The following is a 10,593-nucleotide window of genomic DNA, read 5'->3' on the forward strand; positions in this document are numbered from 1 at the left end:
GGTCTCCTGCTCTCTCCCAAATGGAGCTTTTCCCTCTTCAAGCTACCTAATTTCCCTCCTTCCACCTTTGAATTCCATGCCGTCACAGTAACCCATCCTATACAATTAACCATTGTTGTTCTCTACCGTCCACCAGGCGCCTTGGGGGACTTCTTGGAGGAGTTAGATAATCTCCTCTCACACATCCCTGAAACTGGCCCTCCCGCTGTACTTCTCGGAGATTTCAACCTCCAGACAGGGAAGATATCTGAACTAACATCTCTGTTAACCACCTTTGCTTTCTCACTGTCTCCATCCCCACCAACTCATAAAGCTGGCAATGTCCTTGATCTCATATTCTCAAGGAACTGCTCTACTTCTAACCTCTCTGTAAACCCGCTCCACACATCCGATCACTTCTTCATTTCATTCTCTCTACCCCTTTCCAAACATAACAACCTAATCTCTTCTAACTCTGCTCCTGTCCGCCGTAACCTCCGTTCCCTCTCCCCCTCTACCTTTGCCTCATCGGTGCTCTCAGCCTTCCCTTCCTCTGACTCGTTCCAACTCCTGCCTCCAAACACTGCTGCAAAAACTCTCCTCTCGACTCTCTCATCCTCTCTGGACTTTCTCTGTCCTCTCACATCGCGGCCGGCTCGTCAGTCCCCTCCTGCTCCCTGGCTAAATGATGCACTGCGTGCTAATAGAACCATCCTTCGGGCAGCAGAGCGGAAATGGTGGAAATCCAAACACCATGACGACCTCCTAACCTATCAGGCTCTCCTCTCCTCTTTCTCTGCTTCCATCTCTCAGGCAAAAAGCACTTTCTTTCAAGATAAGATCCAATCTTCCTATTCCAATCCCAAAAAACTATTTTCTATCTTCTCCACCCTCTTGGACCCCCCCAAAGCACCTCCCCCCTCCTCCCTTCTGTCAAGCGACTTTGTTAACCACTTTGAAAAAAAGGTTGATGATATTCGCTCTTCTTTTTCTGACTCACCTTTACTCACCGCTGGGTCACCAGACCCTCCCTTCACCCACACACTGACCTCCTTCTCCCCTCTCTCTCCAAGTGAGGTTCTTACCCTCGTTACCTCTGCCCGTCCTACCACCTGTTCTCTGGACCCTATCCCCTCAAACCTCCTTCAGACTATCGCTCCTGATATTCTACCATTTCTCACCCATTTCATCAACACTTCTCTAACTTCTGGTCACTTTCCAAACAGTCTCAAGGAGGCAAGAGTAAACCCTCTCCTTAAGAAACCCACTCTCAATCCGTCTGATGTTATTAACTACAGGCCCGTCTCTCTCCTCCCGTTCCTGTCTAAAACACTTGAACGCGCTGTCTTTAAACAACTCTCCTGTTATCTCCATCAGAACAACCTTCTGGATCCGCACCAGTCTGGTTTCAAGGCAGGTCACTCAACAGAAACTGCTCTCCTTGCTGTCTCTGACAAACTGCACACTGCTAAAGCAGCCTCCCTCTCCTCTGTCATCATCCTTCTGGACCTGTCTGCTGCATTCGACACGGATCCTCCTTCGCACTGTCCAAGAACTTGGAGTTTCAGGCACTGCACTTTCCCTCCTCACCTCATACCTCAACGACCGCACCTACAGGGTTACTTGGAGAGGGTCCGAGTCCGACCCTTGTCAATTAACTACAGGGGTCCCTCAGGGCTCGGTTCTTGGTCCCCTCCTCTTCTCCCTGTACACAAACTCGCTCGGGTCTGTCATTAGCCCGCATGGTTTTTCATACCACTGCTACGCTGACGACACCCAACTAATTCTGTCCTTTCCCCGCTCAGAGACCCAGGTCGTCGCACGCATCTCTGCTTGCCTAGCAGACATCTCTCGGTGGATGTCTGCTCATCACCTCAAGCTCAACCTTGACAAGACTGAACTGCTCTTCCTTCCGGGAAAAGATTGTCCCACTCTTGACCTAACAATCAACATCGGCACCTCTGTTGTTTCCCCGACTCAGACTGCAAGGAATCTGGGTGTGGTCCTAGATAACAAACTGTCCTTCACTGCAAACATCGCTGCTACAACCCGCTGCTGCAGATACACGCTTTACAACATCAGGAGGATACGTCCCCAGCTGACCCAGACATCAGCGCAGATTCTGGTCCAGGCTCTCGTCATCTCACGCCTAGACTACTGCAACTCCCTCCTGGCTGGTCTACCTGCATGTGCCATCCGACCTCTGCAGCTCATCCAGAATGCAGCGGCTCGTCTGGTCTTCAACCTTCCCAAATTCTCCCACACCACACCGCTCCTCCGCTCCCTTCACTGGCTTCCAGTAACTGCTAGAATCCACTTCAAGACACTGGTACTTGCGTACCATGCTGCGAATGGATCTGGCCCTTCCTACATCCAGGACATGGTTAAACCGTACACCCCAGCACGTGCACTCCGCTCTGCATCAGCCAAACAGCTCGCTGCACCCGCACTGCGAGGGGGACCCAAGTTCCCGTCAGCAAAAACACGTGGGTTTGCTATCCTGGCTCCAAAATGGTGGAATGAGCTCCCCATTGTAATCAGGACAGCAGATAGCTTACACATCTTCCGACGCAAACTGAAAACTCATCTCTTTAGACTCCACTTCGAGCGATAGAATTACTAACAAAGCACTTATATACTAATAAAGGGCTGGCTTTCTAAATGCCAGTTGAGTAGCACTTGAAATGTTTGGCTCTATGAAACCTGATGTACTTATATGATTCTGTTTTCTTAAAGGTTGTATCTTCCTGGTCGAATGCACTTATTGTAAGTCGCTTTGGATAAAAGCGTCAGCTAAATGCAATGTAATGTAATGTAATGTAATGTACTATCATGGCGACGGCGGAGCACAAGTCGAGTTTCTCCGCATGGAGATATGCTCACTATTTTACTTTTCTCGAGCATAAAGAAAAGAATGTGTTAGTTAAGTGTAAGTTGTGTCTTGGCGGGTCAAAGATCCTATCTACTGCTCAAAACAGCAATTCCAATCTGTTAAAACATCTGCAAAAACAACATGCTGGGACGAAGCTATTAGTTAAGACCACAGATCCAGAGCCATCCGACGCCACCCCACCCCCACCTCCACCCAAGCAACAGCGGCTGGATTTCAACCGAGGGACTGCTAGTCAGGTGAAAGTGGATAAAGCCATTGCACGGTATGTTGTTGAACACGTGCAGGCTATTTCTACAGTGGAGTCACCCGCTTTCAGGGAGCTAGTAAGCATGATACCATGTCCGGGCGGCACACGGCATATGGGACGCAAAACGTTTTCCAACTACCTGGAGAAAGAATATACCAAAATGGATAGCGAGCTAAAGAAAACATTTGAGGGGCTGGAATACATCTCGACCACCGCAGACATTTGCTCTGTCCACAACAGAAGCTTCCTCGGGATAACATCTCACTGGATAAACCCCACCACTTTACAACGCCAGAAAGCTGCGTTGGCCTCTAAAAGGATAAAGGGTAGGCACACGTACGATCTTATTGCTAGTGAGATTGACCACATTCACTCTTTGTATGGAGTGTCAACAAAAGTTACCTCCACGGTTACTGATAACGGCTCTAACTTTGTGAAAGCCTTTGCCATGTATCAACCGGAATCGCTCTCTGACGACGATAAATTGGCACTTTGAAACATATCTTTGTTTTTGTATAGACCACATTGCTTAGCAGAGTTCAGTGATGCAAATGCAAGTCAAGTTGATCAACAGATTGTATTATTCTCCAATGCAATAACAGTACTTAAATGAAGGCTATAAGGGCATTAATGGGAGCTTTTTTTTTTTGGGAGCCCTTTTTTTAAGTAACTAAAACGTTACTTTTCATAGTAACGCATTACTTTTGGGTGTAAGTAATCGGTAAAGTAACTGAGTTACTTTTGAAATGAAGTAACTAGTAATGTAACTAGTTACTGGTTTTCAGTAACTAGCACAACACTGGTGGAGAGTATGTGCTGCAGGGAGGTGGATGCACAACGCACCCAGGAACGAACGCTAGCTCCGGTCCTTTTTACTGTGGACTCGATGTCCTGACAGGCAGGTATTTGTGCAACCTGCACAAACACAATACTGCACCATGATTACAAATGGTGAAATACAATGTAAAACTACCGAAAAATACCAGCTCCTTAAAACACAACCGCTCTACTCAACGCAACTCTACTATACCCGCGGTCAGAGAGCGGAGATGTGTCCCCTGTGTGATGTAATATGACACGTTTGACGTATGACCTTGAAAAAAAGCCGTTTTTAAGAGCAGAGCTCAAAATTGCTCCTTTCCCTCTGAATTCCTGCTCTTATCTCTCGTAAAACATATCAAATCCTGCATTCACTTTTTTAATTGTAATTTTCAAGCAAGTTTAAAAATTAATGTAGAAAAAATAAAAACCTGCAAGATGCTCTTTAATGTTTGAGCACCCTCTATGAAACGTCAAGCTACCCCACAGCACCACCTAGATAAAATCTCTGGCGCTGCCACTGTATACAGCAGGGCTTCTCAAAATATATTGTAGAGCCATACCTATACACCAGCGCCGTATAGATAGAAGAGTTACGACAGTGGAAGTCCAAAAACGGTTATCGTCACGTGGTTCATGCAGACGAGAATCGTTCCCCGGAAGTTCATGGCGGGCAATGTGAATGCATTGATAACAGGAGATGGAACTTCGACTTTTGGTAATTATTAGTGAATAAAGGTTTTGATTTGCAATATTTATACAACAAATCGATATGTGTATGTATTTACATCAATATGTTTTAAAAAATAAAATAGAATTTGCTAATATTAAGTGATAATATTAGGATTAGTGTGAACAACTAGTTTACATGTTAGGCTAACAGTGCCTTGGTTAAAGAGCCTGTTGCTGTTTATTTATAGCTTTGAATTCTTTCAAACCAATATTATCTTCTTAAACTTGTATAGTAGTCAGGAGCATCACTTTCTAATGTTTATTGATATATTTAGAGGGAGGGGATCTAAAGGAATGCTTCAAAATTCAGATTAGATTAATTTCTACCATTTTCTTAAATTCATGGTAGTTTCAGTAATCCCATGGTAATTGAGGACACAAGTTATCGAAATGACTGTCATCTTTATGGCTTTCAGAAAGGACAGGAGACCGACAGGTGACTATCAAAGGACTAGCAGCAGCAGCAGCAGCAGCATGATGATGATGATGATGATGTTAAATGTGTTGTTTTAGGAACATCCATTGCAAATACATGGAATTCAATAAACATTGAATAGCATATCATGCAGTTTGTCTGTGCCTTTTCCTCCGTGTTGTCCTGGTTTGCTGTGCTGCCTCCTAGTCGCCACCATGGTTTGCTGTGCTGCCTGGGGATGCTCAAATCGCTCTGAGAAAGGAGTACGAATGTACGGCTTCCCCACTGACACAGAGCGGAGGAAAAAATGGCTGGCACAAGTCAGCAGGAGCAATTTCATGACCAACAGCAAAAAAATATGTGAGGTTAGGTTATTGTATACAAACACTGCATTTGCACTTTTTCACAAAACGAAAACCACACCATTGGGAAAGCTTAATGTTTTGTTTAATACAAAAAAACAGGGAAAGGCTTGAAAAACACTGAGAGTTGAGACTCAGGGTGCAGGGTGAGGGTCTCAGTGCAGGTATTCAGGCTCCATTGAATCCCCCTCTGGTTCTTGTGCTGAAAGAGGGAGTAACAGACAGGAGAAAGGGTTATACACACCTATATAGCACACCTTTTGGATGGGAAATTGCCTTGGGGAGATAAGGTGTGGTCTTTGTTCCCAACTGAAGTTATGGAACTTTATTATTTGTGAGTTTAACAAAGTATGACAAATGGCATCAGTAACAGATGTGATATGAATTTCTATAAAGTTGTCTCACATTCTTGGTCATATTTTATATACAGTATATAATGAGTATAACATGTCCAGTAAGTATAAAGTGTTTCCTAATACTGTGTATTCAACCACTATGGTATAGTGTATGGTACTATAGTATGGTATCCTAGCTTAATCTGTTATCTGTAAACGTTCCCTAAATCTACTAATTTAGGGATAATCCACTGACATCCTTTAATACACATGTTAATTTGAATCAGATGTACTGATAATATCCGCAATATAAATCTTTAAGCTTCTTCTTACCTTTAAAAGTCCGTCACGAACGGTCTATTATGCTGCAACTCTACAGCTCTGCTAGCCTTGGCGCTAACTTCCGGGGAACGATCGAGAGGCTCCACGATCCGCCATTGCTGTAAAAAAGTGGTCCATTGGAGTGAACGGAGATGACATAACTCTCAGTCTATACGGCGCTGCTATACACTACATGTCTGTGAAGTTTTGCTTAAAATACCAAACAGTTCACCCATTGTAGCCATGCCTCATACTGCTCATAACCCTCTTTTGCAGCCCTGTCAGAGAAACGCGGATTTTGGGTCCTTAGCTTAAAAAAAAAAAAAAAGGGGCGGAGCTAATGCCTGATCAGAATTCTACCGGAGATAAAGTTAAATTCTGCTGTGATAAAACGCCATCTTGTTCTAAACCACATCAAAGATTATTTCTGAAACAGTATGGAGCTCAAATGCTTTTTCTCTTGCAGGTTTATCACAAGGTGAGTTCCTTTTTTTATTTCCTGCTTTTTAAACAAATGTGCTCTACAGTACAGGTTAGCTCTGAGTGTTAGCGAGGCTTGCTAATGTAAACAAAGACGAGATTACGTCCAAAACTCTTCAGGCATTATTTCTCATAACAATTTTCTGTGGGTCCGCTGCCGATTTGACGTCAGATCGGCAGCAAATCTGTATCCGCTCGTTGTACCCCTCTTTTTAAAAGATTTGGGTATGGAGGATAAGAGAGAGGGTTTTATTTTCTGATGCTGCGTGAGTTCCCCGACGCACCGGGGACACATCTTTATGTATAAAAGACATCACAAAGTCTTTACTGGCATTGATCCGTACCATTGACCTTGTATACAATTCACAAGTGGACCTTTAACAAAAAAGTTTGAGTACCCCTGATATACAGTATATCTAAAAAAATCTAATTAAATTATGTACTTGTGATCCAGGAAGTTTAAAGAGCCTCAATGCAGCATTAAACAAAGTCCTGTGTGACGCCACATGTACTGTATGTGTATTTGAAGGATAGGGAATGAACGAACAATGGAGACATTTTGGACAGAGCATTCATTCTTGAGACAAATGATCGAACTTGTATGTTTATAATATCTATCATATCCGTCGCTGTCATCTCATGTCAAACATACATTTGAGACGTGTCACCATGGCTACGGCCATCTGTGTTTGACTTACTGCCTCCAATTGAGGAGAGACAAATCGCTCCTCATTTGGAAGCAATTGTCGAAGCGCATCATTTGCCCTTTTCATGGGGCGTTCGCCACGAGGAACGCACACACACACTCAGAACAATCAAGAAAAAAAGAGTCAGAGAGGCAAACAGGGATCTCAGACAGCAGTGGAGAGTGGCAGAGGAGTCCCCATAAAGCCAAGGTTAATTCCTCTGCCTTTCCATCCATCACTGAGCAGCTGAGAGGGAGGGTGAGGGGTGAGGGGGGTGATGGACCACTTTCAGCCATACATATATACCTATATATGTGTGTGTATGTGAGGAAAGACCGAGGGGGGTGAAGAGAAATACAGTTGAGAGGGGAGAAGGGAGGGGGGTTTGCATCGCCCCATTGTCTCCCCAAGCACCCATAAAGGGCGTAGAAGGCAAGGGATCATAAGCCTCATTTGCCAGGAGTTATGGCTGCCAACAGAAGGCGAATCGGAGCTGGCATGCTGGACCAATAACCGCTCAGGAGATAGTTTTCCTGGTTTGGCCGGTACTGAAGCCGCCGAGGTCAGGAGAGATCCCGGGTGCATAACGCAGGGCTGTCTGAGAGCGTATAGAGACATCACTGTCACTGATGATCAATGGTAGGTAAAAAGAGAGGGGGGGTAGCAGTGGTTAGCCACCCACAGAGAAAGACACGGAGAGTGACAGGATGTGATGGCGACAAGCACAAAAGGACATGGACAGGAAAAAAGGCATGTGGCCAATATAGGATGCTCAGTAATTATAGGTGTCAAGATTTTTTTCAGATGGATTGTTAACGTGAAATAAACCATGTTTAAATAACCCACTCTGTTTGTAGAGTGATAATGGGGATGCTGAAGAAAATGGATATTAGATTTAATGCAAGTGTTCTGTAATATTTTAATGTATTATAAACCATGGTGCAGTGTTTTTGTGACTGATGATAATAGTTTTTATGTTTGTATATACCATATAGTCTTCCTCCTGGATTGCCAAATAAGGCCCCTGGTTAGACCTCCTTGCTGACACTTTTTAACATGCAGGAAAGTACAATCGTTTTCAATGTAAGTATAATTAGTTAGGTATGCAACTAAAGTCAGAGTTACGTAGCCACTTTGTGGGGGTTTTGCGTAGGAAAATATCAAAGTTTGGGTAAATTAAGTATGTTTGTTATTTACCTTGCTATTTGAGTATGTTATGTAAGAAAACAAGTTAACATTCACTATAGAATTTTTTTTTGGGTCCTGTGTTTGTTTCCAGGTCCCTAGTGAAAACCACCCTTGAATGATGGAATATTAGACTAAAAGCTTTAGGAATCCAAACTATAACATATAATAAGTACCCTGTATCAATATTGATGCAAAACAAGTGGCATTTGACCTTTGTAATGAGATTTAGAAGAAAAAAACCCACTTCTGGGGTCATTTGGGTGGATTTTCCATATCTATGGCCCCCCTTGGTTGATTTTGATGATTGACACCTCTGTTTAACTGTTAGAGCCAATAGAATCGAGGGAAAGTTCCTAAAATCCATCTAAACATTACCCATTGGTGAATAGAGTGATGCGTAGCCAGAATGCCCAAAACCGGAAGCTGCCATAAACTCTCGTAGCAGCTAATATGAAATCTCCGTTAGTGACATAAACATGAAGATGGATTATCAGTAATCATTTCAAAGTGACACAGACACATTGGATTAACCTATGGATTAACCTTCAGCAGCGTTTTCATCGTTTTAATGCCATTGAACACAACTTTTGATCAGAACAACAGCATAGGTAAACATTTCTCCCGTGTTTGCTCCGTAATGCTACGTGGTGTGATGTCTGTTTTTGTTTCCCCTGTCGCGAGTTCAGATCACTCGGTGATGATACTTATATGTCTGGAATCTGTGGAATCTCAGTTTGCTAATTTATATATTGTTTGTGCAAATACGATAAGTAATAAGGGTATTTTACCTTGAGTTCTGTGCTAATTGTGTTAGCATTTCTTCGCTCAGGGCTAATTCAGAGCCTTTGTTATTCCCCTTATGTTTCGTTTAGCTAAACATGGTTAATATTGTTTGATAGCTGAGTTTCTTCCCGTTAAGTGAGTATGACACATTCATAGTTTATTAAATGTTAAGAAGCCCTCAGACGCTGTTTCTTGCAAGATGTTGCGTTTTGCCCCCGCCCGCGAGGCCCTGGGGTTCAACTGGTTAAACTAAATCACCTTTCCGTTTTTTTAAAGATTTACATCTTCAATAACAATTAGTAGGTTTTGTGCTGTGATACACAGACACTGTAGTAGGGAAGTCAGAAAGATTTAAAACAGACACAAAAAGACATTGTTGGTTTTGATGTCCATTTCATGGGATGTGTTGGTAGTAAGAACGAAAATAATACCATCATAGTTTTCCTTTAACTCACAGCTGAATTATCCCAAATCAGCATTGAAAACAGTGTGTCATAATTCCTTTTGTGTTGTTTTTGTATGTGTTATTGTCATTCTGAGGGACAAATGCACACCTCAAATACCCATCCCATTGTTCCAGCAGGCATTTCTTTTGCCAGGCAGGTGGATGTTATTAAAACCATGCTATGCTCATTTTGCTCAATCTCTCTCTCCCTTATTCCCTTCTCTCCATCTCTCCCTCTCCCTGTATGTCTCATAGGGTCATTTGCCTGTTCAGATGAGATTGTAAGCTATAATGGAGGAGGTGTGGAGTGCTGAGACAAGGAGAAATGGCCCGCCGTGAAGATAGAAGATTTGATGGTTAGTCGATAGCTCTTCTCCTTCGTCAGAGAGAGAAAGAGAGCATGGAGATGGGCATGCATGGACCTTGATATTATATAGGAAATGCATTATTTTTGAAAATGACCTGAAACGGTCTCAGAAAAATGATTTTAGCATGAACTAACCTTGAACATTCCCATACTTATGTAAATGATCGCCATCAGTGGTAATCAATGGATGGAATAGCCTTGAGGGTCTTAAATGTTACTGAGAACCTTTTCGATTTAAACAGCATCCCAGTGCCGGCTTGGTTATAACGGCCTTGTAAGACAAGATGAGGGGTCACATTCCTTCCAACCCTGTTTTACATAATGGTCATTTGAAAAGGGTGTTCAATTGAAGATGACTTCTTTATGTTATATTTGAGTACTCAGCCTGCTACTAATCTTTCTTGTAGTCGATCTGTTTGATCCTCAATAAGAGAGTAAAAATGTTCTTTGTTCCATGGCCAATGTCATCCAACTCTTGTTGACAAAAAACCTGACATGGATTCCCTGTGAACCCTGTCGCTGACCTTTGACACAGATTTGT

General features: G+C 43.1%; 1 long non-coding RNA gene across 1 annotated transcript; it reads right to left on the reverse strand.

Moving 5' to 3' along the window:
- Positions 1-5,515: 5,515 nt before the first annotated feature.
- On the reverse strand, positions 5,516-6,221 carry LOC307022234. The gene is made up of 2 exons (XR_013803331.1): positions 6,116-6,221; positions 5,516-5,649 (listed from the first exon to the last, which is right to left on the reverse strand). It is a non-coding gene; the product is annotated as an uncharacterized lncRNA (long non-coding RNA).
- Positions 6,222-10,593: the final 4,372 nt, after the last annotated feature.

Source organism: Notothenia rossii (assembly GCF_949606895.1).
Source record: "Notothenia rossii genome assembly, chromosome: 1".
NCBI classification, from domain to species: Eukaryota; Metazoa; Chordata; class Actinopteri; order Perciformes; family Nototheniidae; genus Notothenia; species Notothenia rossii.